At 34.1% G+C, this 19,715-nt stretch overlaps 1 pseudogene; it reads left to right on the forward strand.

The window, feature by feature from the left end:
- Positions 1-4,890: 4,890 nt before the first annotated feature.
- Positions 4,891-19,191, forward strand: LOC125869196 (serine/threonine-protein kinase STY13-like; annotated as a pseudogene).
- The last annotated feature ends 524 nt before the right edge of the window (positions 19,192-19,715 follow it).

A 19,715-nucleotide genomic window follows, 5' to 3' on the forward strand; every position in this document is an offset into this window, starting at 1 on the left:
ATCTCTATAACCTAGAAAAAAATAAGTTTTCTATACGATACTTTCCCACCCAAGTATTGAGAGAATTCAGATGTGAAATTAAGATCACTATAGAAGACTGCAAAGTTGTTGTCTATCTTGTGGATTCGTTTTGTAACGACTCATAAAATTATATGTTGAACTAGAGCCTTAAAGTTTGGGTTAGTGTGACTTTAGGTTGATGTCTAGGCTGTTTTAAAACCTAAGTGGGGCAAGGAAGAATCCTAGGGTGCAAGCAAAGACTTAGACTAACAAAATAGGGTGAAAGAAACCTTGTCTTTTGGTGGACCTTTTGGCGATGGGGTTGTTTGATCGCCCAAAGGGTTAGGCGAGTCGCCCCTGTGCCCTTGCGATCGCCTAGTGGCTGCCCCATTTTGGCCAAGATGCTGGACCAAAGGGTGAGCTAGGTGCAAGCTCGTCAACTAGATTGTTGTGTCGCCCCTCTCCCCCCTCTATATCGCCTAGTGGACTGCCCAAAAAGGGAGCTCAGTGGAAAATTGGGCGAGCCAAGGGTGCATTTCGCGAGTTGCCTAGTGCCTTTGGCGAGCCAAGAGGAGCATTTGGGCGAGGTTAGTTGTGAAGAGGCAGAATTTTTAAGTTACAACTTTAAGGGTCCTTAGTTCTTTTCCAAAGTTAAGTCCTTATTATTCTATTCTCTTCCTAGCATCTATAAGACCCTTTTTAGACCTAAATCCTCTCATTTAAGTCACTCCAAATAGAATCAAAAGAAAACCCATCTCCTCTCAAATATTTTTCTCACTAGAAATCCTCCATTTAGAGAAGAAGAAGAAGGGAGTCATTGAAGCTAGGGTTTGGTGATTCCAAGGTGGTTCTTCCTCAAATTGCTTGGGGATTCTTAGTAAAGGTATTGTGGTCTTGATCCTTGTCTAATTTTCCATTCAAGAAGCCAATTCAAAGATGATTTCAAATCATGAAAACCTCGGGTTTTACTCAATCTCATGGGTTCTTTCATCAAACGATTTCAAAGGGTTTCTAATGACCAATAATAATTGTATTAATGTTTAATTGATGATTTATGATGAAAATACTCTATGAACCCATGATTTCTCTCAATTCCTAAACTTTACCTTTATGAAGTGGGTTTGATGATTATGAAGGCTTATGAATGGAACTTGTCTAAATTGCTTTGAGTTATTGAATTGTATCATTATGTATGTCTTAGTTATGGTAAATTGAAGGTTTGTTGATGACTTGTGAGCATGGCCTTTAAAGGGAAAGTTATGGTTAAATTACATGATGAAGTAGAATTGTGTTTGATCTATTGATCGACTTGAAAGGTGGAGGTGTTTAATTACTATGTGTGACTATAATGTGAAGCAGGTGTGTGATTTAAATGAATGAATGATGATCATGGTTAGAAGCTAATTGTGTTAGGATTGAATGGTATCTCTCCATTAACACTTGCGAATGATGGTGATTGTGTGAAAGACTTTTCTCACATACACACACTTTGAATGAAGAATGAATGAAGTTTCTAAGATAATGTTAATGATGTTGAGTCTATTGAAAGTCTATTCTCAATTGTACCCTAATGAATGAAAAGACATATTGTGAATGGACATTCTCACAATATGGGATTCCTAGGTGAAAGGCTATTCTCATCTTTGAATCTATAAGTTTTCCAATGAACGAATGAATGTTGGGTTGGGATGGATTCCCATTCGGGAGTTGAGGCGAGGTATCTTGTAGCAATCCCTTATCCCATAATGAATTAAAGTAATAAATGTAATGTACTCCGTGGGGAATAATGCTAAGCATCAAGAGGATATGGTTGAGATGGGTGCTCATCCGTGAGTTGAGGTGGGGTACTTAGTAGCAATCTCGTGAGGTGGATGCTCATCCGTGAGTTAAGGCGGGGTATCTAGTAGCAATCTCCCTATCTCATAACTATGTGCCTACACAGTTCTAGCTAGTGAATCCACTTAAGCTAAAGAACAATGGTCCTACCTTAGGCAAGTAGGAATCTCTTATCCGGTGAGGGTGACACCGGGATTCCATGTCAAGCTCTCATGGTCTATGTCGGTTAAGGCTTACCCCCACAAAGAATGTTAATGAATTATGGTTTCTTAAGGATGTACTACTTAGAGTGGGTGGTGGTATGGGCCGCCACCTATGCATTGCACAGGTAGGCATTTGAGAGGAGTCATAGTGTGTTCCTTATAATGTTAATGAAATGAATGGACTCTTATGATCATGTTAATGAAGAATGTTGATCTTATGTCTTAATGAATGAAGGTTTTCTTAATGAAGTTAATGAATGAGAGACTTAAATGCTTATATGTTCAAATGTAAAGATGCATGTTATACTTGAATTGTATATATATGATTTACTTCCTTGTATGACTTGTTGAGTATGAGTGTGCCTAGTCTATGGTGACTTCAAAGGAGCACTTGGTGTGAGTAGTAGTATGGGATGCTACTTGCACATTGCACAAGTGTGACTTAGAGTTATCTTAGGTGATGGTCCCTATGTGATGATTATGTCTATGTAATATGGTGTCTCTTATGTGTGACTATTGTGTAAAGATGGAAAGGTAGTATGGTGAGTTCACCTTTGGTGACCTTAAGGTGATGCTTTGGTGTGGATGGTGGTATGGGACGCTATCCATACATTGCACAAAGGGTTGCCTAAGGGTTTCTTGAGGTGAAGAGTTAAAGGTAAAGGAATGGTTTATATGTGAAGTATGTTCTAATGTGAATAATGACTTGTATGTTGGCTATGATTAAGTATTATGACTCTTATACTTGTATTTCATGAAGTTTTTATCAAAATGGCATTAAAGCATGACTTTCAAACAAATGTCCTTTTTAAGCATGTTTTTGCATGGCTATCATACTTAGTACTTAATTGTGCTAACCCATTCTTCTTCTATGTTTTACTACAAGTGTAGGTTGCGGTAATTGAGTATCTCTCTAGTTGGAACTTGGACTAAATTTCTTCCAAGACATCTTTTGGTATGTCCTCATAGATCGAGGACACAGACTTTTAATGTTTCTAGTTCTTTTATGTTTTAAGACTATTGTTAAGACTTCGATTGTAAAGGGTCGTGATCCTATCTTGTATAAAGTTTTGTCTAAGATGGCCATGTGAGACTTTAGTATTCCGCTGCTTTAAAATTGAGTTTTCAATTGTTGGTTTTATTAAGAAAAGTTTTAATTCTGCACTATTTTTATTACCTATGCGATGAATGAATTTTATGAGGCTTGTATAAGACTCCTTCGGGGTCGAGTACGTCATGTTACCACTAGGGGGTGCTCTCGGGTCGTGACACGTTTGAAGGTCTGTCAAATTACTTGTGGATTCTCTTGAAAGTATTTGCTCACGCTTCAAGAGGTAATTCTTGAACTAAATTTCAGTAAATTTATGTGTTCTAGCATATGATTATATGTGTTCCAGCATGAACGTTAAGCCATACAATTCTGGCATGCTTCCGCTCTCCATATAGTTTTCAAACATTAACTATATATATTTTTTCCAACAAACAAGGATATTAAAGAATTTATTTATTTTTTTGGAAGTTTGTTTCAATGGAAAATAAAATTATGGAGTAAAATTTTGTTAAGAATATAATAAATTGTGTGAAATTCGTTAACTTTTTTATAAAATTTAACAAAAAGATGAAATTGGTTAATTTTTAAGTAGTTGCAAGATTTTTTGGATTAAGAAAATATATTTTAAAGTGGGATATATTACTTTACTTTACTTTTACTTACTATATTAGAAGTGGGGGTTTAGGAGAGGTATCAACATGTTAGTTGTTTGTCAATAAAATTAAGGTTAAGGTCTGTTTTGTCATTTTATTTATGAACTACATTATATTATGGTAGCTAAATGTAAGTCGCTTATATTTAAGAGTCACTGCATTGGTTGTGGAAATGTGTTATTACTATTTATTTTTTTGGTTTTCCACCCGGTGTCCGGAACCCACATTAGAGCTCCGACTAAATCTAGATCGCGCTCTGCAGGGCTCATTCAGGAGTGGCGCTCCCAACATAATTTTCTCCATACCTAATGCTCGAACCCGAGATCTCTGGTTAAGAGTGAAACACTTCCACCAGTGCACCACAACCCATGTTGGTGTGTTATTACTACTTTGCCACCACATGGCTGTTGAAATGAATTATTACTACTTTGTCACCTCATGATTTTGGGAAAATTCTTTACTTTGAATATGAATAATTAATATTTCCTCCTCCTTATTTTATTTTATACCTTTTTCTTTTTAATTCGTTTAAAAAATAATGTTATTTTACTATAATTATAAATAATTTAAATTTAAATTTTTTATTCTTAATGAAATAATTTACAATCACACAAATATCTAATAATATTGTTTTAGCCCATAAATTTCAAAAGTTTTTTTTTTTGAAACATAATGACAAATCAAATGCCACATAAAATGAGACGACAGAAGTATCATATAGAAGCCGACAGTTATGTGTGATATGTCTGCTTCTAGCGTAGGGTATTTTTAAATTTTTTGTATTCTCTTTGTTTTAATTTTGTCTTATTTTTCTTTTTAATCTGTTATACATTTAAAAATTGCGTAAAAAAGTACTATGAATCACAATGATTAATAATTTTAAATATCTAAAAAATTTATTAAAAAATTGATTGACTCTCCAAATTTTATCTATGTCACATAAATTGAAATAAAAAATATTGAACCAAAACCCTCATAGCAGTCAAAGTTGAATTTATTAAAGGGGCCAGATTATTGATGACCCCACAGCATACCCGGTTGTGAGTACGAGCGACTATACAATAGTTCTTCCTCCACTACGAGTAAAGAGAAAAACGATAGATGAAGAAAATATTAATTCATCAGTGTATGTGTACTGTTTTTTCCTCTTCCTTCCTCTCATCTTTCTTTTGTAATCTTTCCCTTTTTTATGTGTTCAGCGCGGTGGAGCAGAGCACAACAGAGTTCGTATACCGCTTCGGTTGTTGCAGAATCGATCGGGTATTTGGAAGTTAGAACAGTAAGTTTGTAAAGTCAAGTCATATTTGATCAACCTACTTTTATCATTTTTCATCGATTTTACCCTCAGATCACTAAATTTCTTGAGTTTTTTTTGTTGATTATCGAATGATGTTTTTTTTTTGTTTGTATTAATGGGAATTTTCAGCGGTTTTTGTTAATTTTGAGCTAGGTAATTGTTTTGTGTTGCCGCTTATAGTTGAAGTTTTCAACTTCTTTATGGGGGATGGATTGAGATGGAGAAAAATTACTATTTAACCCTCATTTCTGGAAGAAAAATTGTGGAAGGGTAAATGGGTTGTTTGTGTTTATTTTTGTTTTTTCTCGAGATAATCTTTAGGAGGTTTTAGGCTCTTCAAATTAAGTTTATGTACTTCATGATTAATGTTTTGTCATGTATGTTTCCAGAAGGATTTATGGTTGATTGTTTATCTTCATTCTTGAGCGATTTGGGAATTAAATGTAGTGACATTACCTATTTTAGGATCAGTGCGTACTTAGCTAAGAAGTAAATGATTCATACATGTGATATCAGCTATCAAGGTTTAGTTTACACTTGACATTTGGTTTGGTGTTTTTGTTGGAGACTTGCATGTCTGTGTAAGGATAAGTAATTGTTTGGAGGATCCTGGTTTTAAAGAAGTTCTAATTTGCGATCAAAGACAAATTATTTAGTGATTTATATAAAATGGTGTTGAATTGAGCAAAATGGATAAAGAGAACATGTGTAGTGTTGCCAAAGTAATTTTAAATTGAGGTGTAGTTGAATTGTGTTGAGTTCCCACATCGCTAGATGATAAGTTATTTAGTCTCCTTATATAAGATATTTGGGAAACCATCCTTGCATGAGCTAGTTCTTGAGGTTAATTATGCCCAAAATTTATTTCTTATCATGGAAAATAATCATTGTAGAAAAGAAATAATTTTGCATAGCAGTACCACCAATAGTATTGGAACCCTCATGTGTTATGGAATGGAAGAAACTAGAAAGAGAAATTAATGAGAGATTGAATGATAGCTCTTTGTATTGATTCTTGCATTGATTCAAATAGAAGAGTACATCCCTATTTATAAATAATTAAGGAGAATCCTTCCTTAAGAAGAATTCTTCTAGATACTAAACTAAATGAGAATCCTTCTAGATACTAAACTAAAATAAAACTAAATATTTTGCAATTAATGTAAACCATAGACTTGAAAGGAAATTAAATACTATAAAATATTTTTAGACTAAAAAGGAAAAAAATAAAAAGATTCTACCAAATTTCAACATTCCCCCTCAAACTCAAGTTGGTGTATCTAACTTGAGTTTGAACATTTAGTTATTCTTGAGAAATCTCTCCTTTTCATGTTTTTTTCCAAGCTTCTTTTGTCGTCTCAAATACAATGATTTTAGAGAAGATTGAATTTGCAACTGCATTTTGAATTACAATTTTGGCTTTGTATATTTTGGTTTTCCCTTCTGAGTGAAGGTTGATTTCAGCAGCGGAATAATAAGTTTTTTCAGTGAGTGGTTGTATGAGTTTATCTTCCATTACAGTTTCCCACAAATCATAAGACTCAAGATAAGACTTCATCCTAACTGTCAAGATTTGATAATTTTCCCCATTGAAGGTTTGTGGAACATTGAAAGAAAGAGTATTGTTTGTCATGGTTTGAAAATAAGGTTTAAAATAGTATGGATTAAAATTGGTTATCAGTAGCCCTGCCTTAAAAATAAAAGCGCGGGTTAAAATTGGGTTGATAATATGTATGAAAATAAAGTGGTTGAAAGTTCTTTTTCAATGAACTCACAGATCCATTAAAATCAATGGAAGGCTCTGATACCACTGTTATGGAATGAAAGAAATTAGAAAGAGAAATTAATGAGAGGATGAATGATAACTCTTTGTATTGATTCTTGCATTGATTCAAATAGAAGAGTACATCTCTATTTATAAATAATTAAGAGAATCTTTCCTTAAGAAGAATTCTTCTAGATACTAAACTAAATAAGAATCCTTCTAGATACTAAACTAAAATAAAATTAAATATTTTTCAATTAATGTAAACTCTAGACTTGAAAGGAAATTAAATACTATAAAATATTTTTAGACTAAAAAGAAAAAAAAATAAAAGATTCTACCAAATTCCAACATTCTATAAAATAATACGGTTGATAAATCAGATAACAAAAAACTTATACTAAAAATCAAAATATTATTATATCAAAACTAATATAAAGAAAAACATTGAAACTTTAGAGAGAATAAATCTTCTCATAAACAAGACTCTTAAACGACTACATTGTGGATGTTATTGTTATTGTGTTAGAAGACACAAACATATATTTATAGAGTCCTAAAACCTTTCCTACTAGAAAAGAACTAGCTACTCCAAAACTTTGTCCTAAAAGGAAAGAATAAACCAAATATGAAAGAATACTATATTTTCCTTTCAAGAAAAATAAAAATATTTATGGTAATGTAATGTCTTTTCTTTAAGGAAAAATAAATCTTAAATTATGATAAGAAAATCAGGGCAAAACCCTAACAAATCTCCCATTTTGGTTGGATTTTCTTGACAAAACTTGATCTGTCTTCTTCATTGCATGATAATCTTGTTCTTCACAAAATCTTCATCATTGTTGTTTGTCATGGTTAAAAATAAAGTTAAATATACATGGGTTAAAAATATTTTGTTTTTATTCTTAAAAATTGCAGCAACAGAAATGTTGAAAATATGGTTGAAACTTCTTCTCCACATGTAGCTTGACAAAAAGTCTTCATTATCATCAAATTGATTACAAATTGATTTGAAACCATCTTGAGCATGTCTTCAACCTCGTTGAACCATAGGACCACCGGATCTTTGAACCATGTGCTCTGATACCACTTGTTGGGTTATGAAGGTGAATAGGGCGTCATGCGAAAGCTTACAATTGCAAATAATATGGTTGATAAATCAGAAAACAAAAAACTTATACTAAAAATCAAAATATTATTATATCAAAACTAATATAAAGAAAAACATTGAAACTTTAGAGAGAATAAATTTCCTCATAAACAAGACTCTTAAACGGACTACATTGTGGATGTTATTGTTATTGTTATTGTGTTAGAAGAAACAAACTTATATTTATAGAGTCCTAAAACCTTTCCTACTAGAAAAGAACTAGCTACTCCAAAACCTTGTCCTAAAAGGAAAGAATATTATATTTTCCTTTCAAGAAAAGTAAAAACATTTATGGTAATGTTTTGTCTTTTCTTTAAGGAAAAATAAATCTTAAATTATGGTAAGAAAATCAGGGCAAAACCCTAACATCATGTGCTCCAACTCAAGAAATTGCATTCCCATAGTGTCCTCTCTTATTGCTCTTCCTTTTCATAAGGTCTGGGTCATGCCCTTTTCAATTCATGGTTTACCTGATATTAGGCTCTAATCTTATATTTTCAACGCCTTAGATATCCGTTCCTGAACTTGTTAGGCCGTGTTGAGTTACCATATCAATAGTTGATAGGTCATTTAATCTCCTTATGTGGTATTGGACGACCATCACCTCATGAGCTAGCTTTTGAGGTTGAGTTATGCTCAAGATTCATTTCTAATCAAATTGATTGATGGATTCTTTAATATCATTAAAATTTGAACCAAAAAGGTTAAAAATAGTCTTGAACTATGCAAAATTGAACAAAAATTCCCGCAATTAATAGTTTGGTCTAAAAATACTCTTGTCGTCCATAGTTTGGTCTGAATATGCCTATATTGTTACTTAATGGATCAAAAATGTCCTTTTCCGGATAAACATAATGGGTCAAATATGTTCTTTTTCGGATAAATATATTAATTCCTTTACTTTTAATCACATTTCACTCCTAATAAAATTATTACATAAAGAATATATATAAGATCGTAGTAACCCATTCTTAGTTTAATTTTGATAACAATAAAAATATTTCTAATAAAATAGAAAATATTTGTACTTTTTAATCTTTTTCGAATTGAAGTAGGATAAATATTTGCTAATAAAAAATTATTATTTAGAAAAGACTGTGTTTGAAAAGAAATGAAATAACATATTTACTTGAAAAAGGGGCATTTTGACCCATTATGTAACAATAAGGCATTCTTAGACCAAATTATTTACTGAGGGCATTTAAAGACTAAAGTCACCTATTTCAAAAAAAAAAAATTATTAACTGAGGGCATTTTTGTTCAATTTCGCATAGTTCAAGGGCATTATTGACCCTTTCTCAAAATTTGAAACATTAATCTTTGTGTAGTTGTTGAGATTATAATTAAGTACTAAAAATGTGCTCTCTCTAAAAGTTTAATCTTTTAGATGAGATGATCACACACTTGAACATGGTATCAGAGCGCAGACAGAGGTCCTGTGATCGAATCTCACCACCACCCAAATAAAAAAAAGAATTTCCACGAGTTTGGTCCTTGAAAATAGAATCAAGTCCGCACGTGAGGGGGCGTGTTGAGATTATGATTAACTATTAAAAATGTGTTCTCTCTAACAGTTTAAGCTTTTAGATGAGATGGCCACACACTTCAACAATAGTTATTCTCCCTTAATCGACTGGTAATTGCATTCTGATTTTTAATAAGGATTTTCTGGAGAGTGTTTTTTTAAGAAGGATTTTTCCATTGGATTTTGAATAAGACCTTTTGTTTGTCATGTTTTTTTCAGGGTTATGGAGAGTAAAGTTTGATTGTGCAAATCCTCATGCAGAGTAAATAAGCTAGACTTGAAGCTTTTGTGTTGTAGTAGCTTTATCAGAGAAAATGTTGGAGGCTCCAAAGTTTGCAGGACTTATAGACTTAAATGAGGACCTTGATAATTATGGCCTCACTCAAATTTTTTACCATAAGCTTGGTGAAGGATCAAACATGTCAATTGACAGTTACGGGAGCTTGCAGTTGAGTGATGGTGGAGGTTCCGTCGCGATGTCAATGGATAACAACAGCATTGGATCATATGGTTTCCACACTCGTATTTTAAACCACCAGGGCCTCAAGCGTGTCCGCATTAACTATTTTGTGGTAGCTAGTGTAAACAGGGGAAGAGTTTCTCATGGGTTGAGTGATGATGCCCTAGCTCAAGCTTTGATGGATCCTTGATTTCCTACTGATGGACTTGAGAATTATGATGAGTGGACGATTGATTTGAGGAAGCTGAACATGGGCTCAACTTTTGCTCAAGGGGCTTTTGGGAAACTCTACAAGGGAACATATAATGGTGAGGATGTTGCTATCAAGCTTCAAGAGAAGCCAGAAAATGATCTTGAGAGAACTCATTTGATGGAGCAGGCATTTCAGCAGGAAGTTATGATGTTGGCAAGGTTGAAGCATCTAAATATAGTGTGTTTTATTGGTGCATCTTGTAAACCTATGGTCTGGTGTATTGTGACTGAATATGCAAAAGGTGGATCAGTGCGTCAGTTTCTGGCCAGACGACAAAATCGATATGTGACCTTGAAGTTAGCAGTGAAACAGGCTTTAGACGTGGCAAGGGGGATGGAATATGTACATGACCTGAATTTGATACACCGCGACCTGAAATCTGACAATCTACTCATTGTTGCGGATAAGTCAATCAAGATTGCGGATTTTGGGGTTGCTCGTATTGAGGTGCAGACTGAAGGAATGACACCAGTGGAACATACTGCTGGATGGCTCCGTAAGTGTTTGGGTTCTCTAGAATCTTTGTTTATCCTATTATCTTATTCCAGTCTTTGGCCTTTTGGCAAAAGCCAATAAGAAAACTACTTTAGCTTTTCATTACTCCTATTGGATTATTTCATCTTCTTGTGTTAGTTTTATTATAGTTCCCAATGTCCTCCTATTATTTGATTCATATAGATTGTAGAGAATATAGTTAAGTAAATATAATCTTAAGCTATTACAGAGAGCACACTTTATAATGTATCAGAGCAGGCAGAGATCCGGTATCGAATCTCACTGCCACTTGTCGTTAAAAAAGAATTTTCATGTGCTTGGCACATGCAAAAAAGGATCAGACATGCACTTGAGGGGGCCTGTGGGCCTAGTGGTGCATACAATACAACCTTACTTGCCAAGGAAAGGGAGGAATGGCTGCAAAACATAAATAAATTTTGTTCAGCCTGATATTCGCTTGGATATTAATTTTTTTTACAATATAACCTTCTCTTGATGGTTTGAAATATAGCTGCATGTTGCATATCGTTTTAAAAATTGAAAGGTAATGCGCACTTATAAGCTGTTTTTTGAACTTTTTTTCCTTGAACTATGGAAAGGTAATACCATTATCCTTTAAAAAAGAGAGAAGGTAACTAATACCCCTATCCCTTCTGTATGCTCCGCCTAAAGTTAAATGTACAACATGCCTATTATGTACTCCACTATTCTGGTAGTTAATAATTGTAGTACTATATGAACTATGGATGTACTAATATTTAATCCGTCCAGGATTAATATATTTCATATTTGAATATTAAAAACTAATTAAGGGTGTCATGTTTCTCTTACAAGAAAATAAAAAAGGAAAAAAAGGAAATATACTGGGTAAAGACTCTAGTTGTAAAGTTTTATTTTCTAAAATTTTCCCATTTTTTATTATCGTTTTTACTTTATTCAAAAAATTGTGAAGACTTTAAAATAGTTCACTACTTATTAAGAAAGAAAAAATAGAACGTGTCACTGTCATTTTATTGTTTTGACTACTTTCCATCAGATTAAAAGCAAATTGTTTGTTACTGAAGAATAAAAGTAACTGGAGATGGCATTTTGTACCACTATAACTACAACTACAACTACAACAGTTATGCCTTAATTCCACGCTAGTTGTGGTTTCTTCTGAATTATTGACTTTGGTACTTAAGAATATGCAATTATGTTCGTTTCTTTTTGAGTAAAAATTGCTAAAGTGCGGTTTTATGATGTAATTTTTGATAGCATAACAAAATGGGAGTGCTCTCTTATTACCAATGGAGATGCTTTAACAGTCTCTTTGAAGTATTTCTCCAAAAAGAGTGACAAGTTATACTTTCTTTTGAAACAGTTCTCCTCCTAATGCCAACTAGTCTGCATTACGGTGACATTGATGCTTATTCATAATCCTTATTCTTCTGTTTCTTTTATATGTCCACTACACCATCCCTTCCAATCTGACACTCTTCCCATTTTTCTCAAAATACAAAACAACAACAATATACTAGTGCAAGACTACAATCCCACATGTGGGGTCTAGGGAGGGTAAGATGCGCCCAGACCTTACCCCTACCTTTATGGGGGTATAGAGGTTGTTTTCGATAAATCATCAACCTCAAAAAAGAAGAAGAAGAATTTAACGTACGATTATAAGAAAATAAGACAACAAAAAATAGGATATAGAGCAAATAGAGCAACAAATAGTAATAAACACAAAAGAACAAAGAAACCATGTGATTCGTAAATAATATTATGATTTACGATTAAGGAGAAATGGAGAGGAGGCTATCCCCTACCTCTCCCACATGAAATGGACAACACTCGGTGACCCACTAACTTTCTACACTAATCCTCTAACCCCAACATTCCTATCTAGGGTCAGGTAAGTTGTGTCATATGCTATCTAATCACCTCCCTCACTTTGTTCTTCTTCAGCCTACCTCTACCCCTCTTGACTTCTATTTTAACCAATTTTGCCACCACCTTACGGGCGCATCCACACACCTCCTCTTCACATGTCCAAACCATCTCAACCTCGCCTCCCTCATCTTGTCTGCCATGAAGGCCACTGCCACCTTGCCTTTATATCTTCGTTTCTTATCATCTTTCTCAGTATGCCCACACATCCATCTAAACATCCTTATTTCTGCTACATTCATCTTCTGAATGTGGGTGTTCTTAATTGATCAACACTCCGATGTGTACCCATATTGGAACCTGCACCTAAGTACAAGCGAACTTAGACCACAAATGCAGCAGACTTGTGTCCTGTCTTAGATTTTGACCTCTAGGAATAGAGTTCAACTCATTTTATTTGAATTGCTTTTCTAAAAAGCCTAGCAACTCATTCATGGTGCACAACATAGCCTTGACTACCAAAATGACTTCAAATAGATATTATTGGTTCTGGTCAAGTTCAGATACTAGAATAGTATCAACAGAAGATGTCTATCAATGCATGACATTGAAATGATGAAGTTTTTGGGAGGAATGCTGACGCAGTGTCTGGGGTTAGGGTCCTTAAGTCATCAACAAGAAGAACCTGAGTCAAGTGATCAGGTCAGCACATTTTAGTGATTCCATACTGTGGCCTTTGCTGGAGAAAGTGCTATTCAAGCTCAGTTCTTCCAACTATATAGGTAGCTCTGTTTTTTATTTCCTGCAGGGAAAATATCACTAGCTTGCCATATCAACTATTAATTCAGACTCCTACTCTTGATTTTTTTTTTTGCGTACCAATTTCGTAAAAAAGGGTAGATTAGTTTAGATCACTCTGCGAGAATTGGTGATCTCATCTTGCTTACCGGGAGAGATGCTGCTTCCAGACCATCTTATCACCTAGATAGCGAGAGGCCACTCAATGATGAACACTACTGAAAACTGCCTACTCTTCAACTACTCTTGATTGGAAACTCCTTGTGAAGATCATTCTATAGTCAGTGATTCAGTTACAGTTTAGTTAATTTTGCTGATACCTTCGTTTGATGGTTTGGTTGATTAGTTCCAGGTCATACCTACTTTGTTTATAGCAGTTGTTAGCATCTATAGAGATTGTGTACTCTGTTAAGTAGGGATAATTGATCTTACAAATACCTTCAATATAATTGTACACTTAGCCTTTTCATCGCATCAGAGTTTGTGCAATATCTCTGCGCCTTCTAAAATATCTATTTAACCTACTTTAATAATGTTGACCTACTTTTAAAAAATAAAAACGTTGTTGACGGTTTACCTTTCAGGTTCATTCTTTCCTAAGATGGTGCTCGCATTACTCGAGATATTTTCCAACACCACATTCTAGATCTAGAAAACTTGTAGATTTTCCAGTGCTGATCAACGACTTGGAAGTATGGTTTGGGTTAAGGCATTGACTTGCTATTAAAAAGGGAACAAGGAGTATAATTTCATTGTAACCAGGGAACTCTTTTTTAACCTTTTATTGCATTTAGAAAGTTTAGACTTAAACATACAAGGGATTAGCTCCTTTATTGGAATAAATTGAGAGGAACAAAGTGCTAATCCCTCCTTTTCACTTCACATTTCTCATCAAACAAATTTGTCAGTTCAATAGTTTTATTCTTAGACATTCAAGGGATCAACTTCGCCGAGAGCCACAAAAGTGCTACCTTTTCTTCTGAAAAGAGGATCAGTTTTGTCTCTCGACTTTTTGCAACGATTCCGTTTGTAGGTCGAAAAGATGAGGACTCCAGAGAATTGGAAGTTCAATCTAATTCTTCCAAAACTTTGTATTTAAATCAGCAACGTCTTACTAGATGCTATCAAGAAGTAGAATTTGGGAATTGAGAAGTAGCTCTTTGGTGCCAACTGCCATATGGACGATATGGAGAGAGGAACAAAGAGTGTTTGGAGGAGTAGAAAGCTCCCTTGTATAGTTTGGTTGTGCTTTTGAAGGAGAAAAACCTAAAAATGCCGGAATAATTGAAGGGACTTGAAGCTAAAAGTATGAAGTGAAGCCCACAATTTCAGAAAATAAAGTACCATACATATATGAGCATAATAGTTCCTCTCAAACAAAAAGGTAATATAAAGTGGTTATTAAGGAAAAAAGAATTAGGTGGTACCAAGAACCTGTAGTGTACTGAAGAATTTCATCCCATTTTCCTCCTTTATGACTTAAATCCTTGGTCTGGATATCGATTTCTTTTTGACATAGTGGATATCGAATATTTTTAAAAATAAGCATTTTCTACCTTCTCTTGAATCATGACTGTTCAGTGTCTTGATATTTTTGAACTCTATGAAGTGTTTAAATTCTTGTCAGTATTTGTGGGAGTTCAGTGCATAGAGATTGTACATATTTAATGTGAACAATAAAGGGATTGTTCTATTATGGTAAGTTCAGTCATTGTGTGTAAATGGTCAAAAGAGTTTCTATGTAAAAGGTCAAAAGGTTACATCCGAAATCAAGTGTACCTCTCTTAATAGTGTTGTTTAGGTTCTCTTGTGATTCATTCATCTCAGTATGTGTCTCATCTCTAGAATACTCGTGTTGCCCCGCCCAACCGGTATGCCTTGGTGTGTTCTTAGTACGCCTACAAATTGGGATGCAAGTATCGTGGCACGTAAGTCCCAACATTCAGGGCATTCTGTTAAGCATAAGTCCCAACATTCAGGGCATTCTCTTAAGCATAAATCCCAACATTCTGGGCGTTCATTTGTGGCGTATGCCCAGGGAACTTTTTAAAATTGGAACCAAAATTGCTTAATAGATCCTTTTTTTTAATAGTTAGATACTCAAAAATGAACTCATAGTAAATTTTCATACCAAAAAAACTCATGACTCAAAGGCCTCTTCGAATTGTTTATTCTGATTTTTCAATTCTCCTTTTGTCGTTTACTGAGCAACCAATAATCGCTAACATTTCTACCCTTTGTTTGCAATGTGCAAACTATAGAGCAAGAGCTCTAACCTCCAATATTCTCTCTGCTTCCATGCTTGCAGTTTCCTTCTTTATGCTTTATTTTCGTCTATTTTTTTGCTCTCGTTAATTTATTATTTTCATGTTGTTGGTTTTAGAATTTCTTTTGGTATCAATATAGTTTAGATGTTGAGTCTTTATAGTTTATGGCTTTATTCCTCTTTTTTTTTTCCTATTTGTATTATAATATGAACTTTTATGATTTAATTACTAGTTTTAAGTTTTCCAATGATAACTTCATATTATTGTCATCTATTTTGATAATTGTGGTGTTACAACTTTTAGTATGTCCTATCATCAGTGGCGGACCCAGCATTTTACATAAGTGGGTTCGATTAGTAAATAGAGATCGATAGTAATATTCAATAGTGTAACCAACATCGAGCACAACAAATGATTTACCCCATTACTTTTTTATTTGTTTATTTATACAAATAGTAATGTAACCTCTCTTTCTTTTACAGCTCAAAACTTTTTTATTTAATAAAGGAGAAAAAAGATTAAAAATTTACAAAGAACCTTTATACATTTATTTTAACTAACTAAATCAAAAGTAAATTAACAAACTATATATAATTTCAATGAAAATAATTTCATATTTTTGTTAAAAATCTATGAATTAAAGTACCAAAATCCAATCACCAAAACTATAATTTTTTGTTGAAGTAATAATATTATAGAAATTTATTGAATTTGAATAATTAAAAAACAAAATATACAAAGTGAAATAGAAAAAAAGAAGAAGAAAATATGAATATACTCCTAGTAAATTTTTGAGCTAGCATATTAACATGGTCAGTTAATTTTTTTCGTTTTTTTAAAAGGAGCAAAGCCAATTAATTAATATTGAACCAAAAGTAGCAAAGACAATTAATTACTGAGGGAGTAATAGTTTAATGCTGAATTAAAAGTAGCAAAAAAACATAAGATGATATAGGAGGGATTCGAACCCACACATTAGGCGTGAGTTTGAACCCCTAGACCGCTGCTCCAAAGTAAAGTTTAGTGTTACATGGGTTCAAATTATTGTATTCCATACATATACAATAAATTTCGGAATGAAGACAGTTCAACTGAACCCGCTTGCAACCACACAGGTCCGCCCCTGACTATCATAGTGATGTTATAGGTACAATGCATCTTTACGTCTTTTACTTTTTCAAGTAAGAAAAACAATTCTTTTCCGATGTTCATGTAGATGTTAACATGTTTATATATATATATATATATATACACATTTTTCTACTATTTTAAGATATTTTTTTTAAAATTATTTTTTATATGTTGGCTTGTTCATTTTATAGAATATTAAAAATTAAATATCCATGGAGCTTACGTTCCATTCTCCTGGGCATACGCTTCGCCTTACACCCATGCCTTTTAAAATATTGGCCAGATTTCTCATTTTATTGCCTCAGGCTATGTGGTTTTGCACTTACGAGATGCGTTGTCTCATTTTGTCGGAAGTATGTCGCGGTGCCATCCAATAGAAAGTTGATGGAAGGCATCATTGTATTCTAAAAAAATGAGTGAAGTTGCTTATTGGTGTTTAAGAGTTTAATTTCTTTATTGCTATAGCGATGCCTTTCTCAATTTGGAGCAATAATTAATACTTTATTTCCTTCATTAATTTAATAACTTATTACCAATCATGAATTCCTTGGAACCACTAATGTACTGGGTAGGTCAGTTATTTCCTTTTCTTTACCAAAAATAGAAGAGGTCAGTCAGTTATTTGTTTCTTGAGCTTGTCATGGTGATCAAGATGGAAAGAGAATGATATGGAACCCTCAATGCATCTCTCTTTCCATAATGTACAACAGAGATTCCATACCCAGTTCCCAATTACGAATTGTAGCCCATCTAGCAGCATAAAAGAATTATTAGTGTCAGATGTATCACCCAATTTAGCCGAATCATATTCTGAAACAAGCTTCAAAGTTGCCCAGTAGCAAAAGAATTGGTTGCTTGTACTCCATCTCCTTGAAGCACAACAAGTATTTGTTGGAATACACTTTACCTCTTAATTCTCTGCAGGTTACTTTTGTTATAACTTGCATATATCACACAGCATGCATGAGTTTTAACGGAAACCTTCCCACTTCTATGTGCTCTCCATATTATGCGTCAGGATTCAGATGCTTCTGCTGCCAGCTATTGATATAAAGAAAAATGTCTTCCCATCTCCCAATCAAAGCAGTACCTTCTGATTTCCAGTGTCCGTCCATCTCCAGATTTATGTTTAAGCTTTATATTGGCTGGAAAGGTGAAAAGTGGACTACTTTTTTCTTTCTTTCTTATAACACACTTCTTTTAGAAATTTACTCTGAAAAAACATGGTGATTGTCCATCTCCAGATTTATGTTTAAGCTTTATATTGGCTGGAAAAGTGAAAAGTGGACTACTTTTTTTCTTTCTTTCTTATAGCACACTTCTTTTAGAAATTTACTCTGAAAAAACATGGTGATTGTCGCTGCCAGAAATAGTGAGGCTGAGATTCTTGAGATCAGAATATATGTATGAGGTGGCTCTGGAAATAGTTAGGTTTTTTGCATGTGGTTGGGATGGGTACATCACTGTGATGGTAGATGTATCTAAAAAACAGTCCCTTCGGGGACATCCGATAAAAAAAAATCTAAAGAACACAGAATGGGTGACTTGTTGAATGGAAAATATGAAAAATTATGCTTTCTGGTAATAGTGCTCTTGCCTGACAATGGGAGTCTTCACTTGAAGAAGTTGAATTTAGTTCTAGCAATTTTTGCAATATGTTGTGATTCTTTTCTTTTGCAAAAAAAGAACATGCAAAGTTGTTTAACATGTCACTTGATTTCATTTGCTCTGTTTGCAGGGAGATGATTCAGCATCGACCTTACACCCACAAAGTTGATGTTTATAGTTTTGGCATCGTTCTGTGGGAACTGTTAACAGGTATGCTTCCGTTCCAGAAAATGACCGCTATGCAGGCAGCTTTTGCTGTAGTCAACAAAAGGTGTTCGTCCAGCAATCCCCAATGATTGTTTGCCTGTTCTAAGTGAAATCATGACCTGCTGTTGGGATGCAAACCCTGATAATCGACCACCATTCTCTCAGGTGGTCAGAATGCTCGAAGTTGCAGAAACAGAGATCATGACAACTGTCAGAAAAGCCCATTTTATGTGCTGCATGAGTCAGCCTATGACTACTGATTAATGTGGGAAGTGGAAACTAGAAGCAGTAAAAGCAGGGGTAAAAATTTTGGGAAGCCAAAAAGACAGCTGATTTTAACTCCTGTGTATCTCTATCAAGCATAATTTCTTTGTTCAGATAGGAAAGGGAGTAAGTTAGAAGTACTTTTGTTTCTTTGTTGCATCTTTTTTTTGTTCTCTTTGGATTTAAGATGCTGATTAGTAGTAATAGAGACGGCTGATGTGTATCCCTGGACCCTTTGCTGTTGTAAGTTTGATAAAAATTATAATGTCCTCAAGATCTTATTTTCTGGCCCACGCCCAGACCCTCATCTTTGTATTATAGCCCCCAAATGGTTGATCATGCATTGCAGGAGTGATTTTGTTTGGATAATTGAAGGTATATTGAAATCAATTCATATGTATGAAAGGTATTGTAGGACTGGAATTTGTTTAACTATTGGGGAGCAAGAATGGCATTTTGATTGGAGATGGGACATACTCAAATCAACTTATATGATCACAATATAGCAGCAGGTCTATGAGAGTGAGTTCTTGGGGACTGATTTCTCCAATTACTGGATATCATAAGTTCCATAAACTATCCTAGTTGGTCCAGCTTGCCATGGGGCTTCATTGTTGTTCTCAGGCAGGAACACAACGAATTGATTTGAAGTTTGCGTTTACAATCCACGAAAAGGGTGTACACAGAGACAACTAAGTTCCAAATAAAGCCATCTTCAATCTCGAACAATCGTATGCTAAGAGAGAGAGTTTTGATTTGGAATAATGCTCGAGATGAAATCCCTTTAGGCAATGATTATGTTGAGCCAGAAAGGAAAAAGTACTCTCTAAGGATAGTGTAATTGAGTGAAATTCCTTGAGTAAGAAAAGAGAGTTTTGATTTG

This window comes from Solanum stenotomum, chromosome 6 (genome assembly GCF_019186545.1).
Source record: "Solanum stenotomum isolate F172 chromosome 6, ASM1918654v1, whole genome shotgun sequence".
In the NCBI taxonomy this organism is placed as follows: domain Eukaryota; kingdom Viridiplantae; phylum Streptophyta; class Magnoliopsida; order Solanales; family Solanaceae; genus Solanum; species Solanum stenotomum.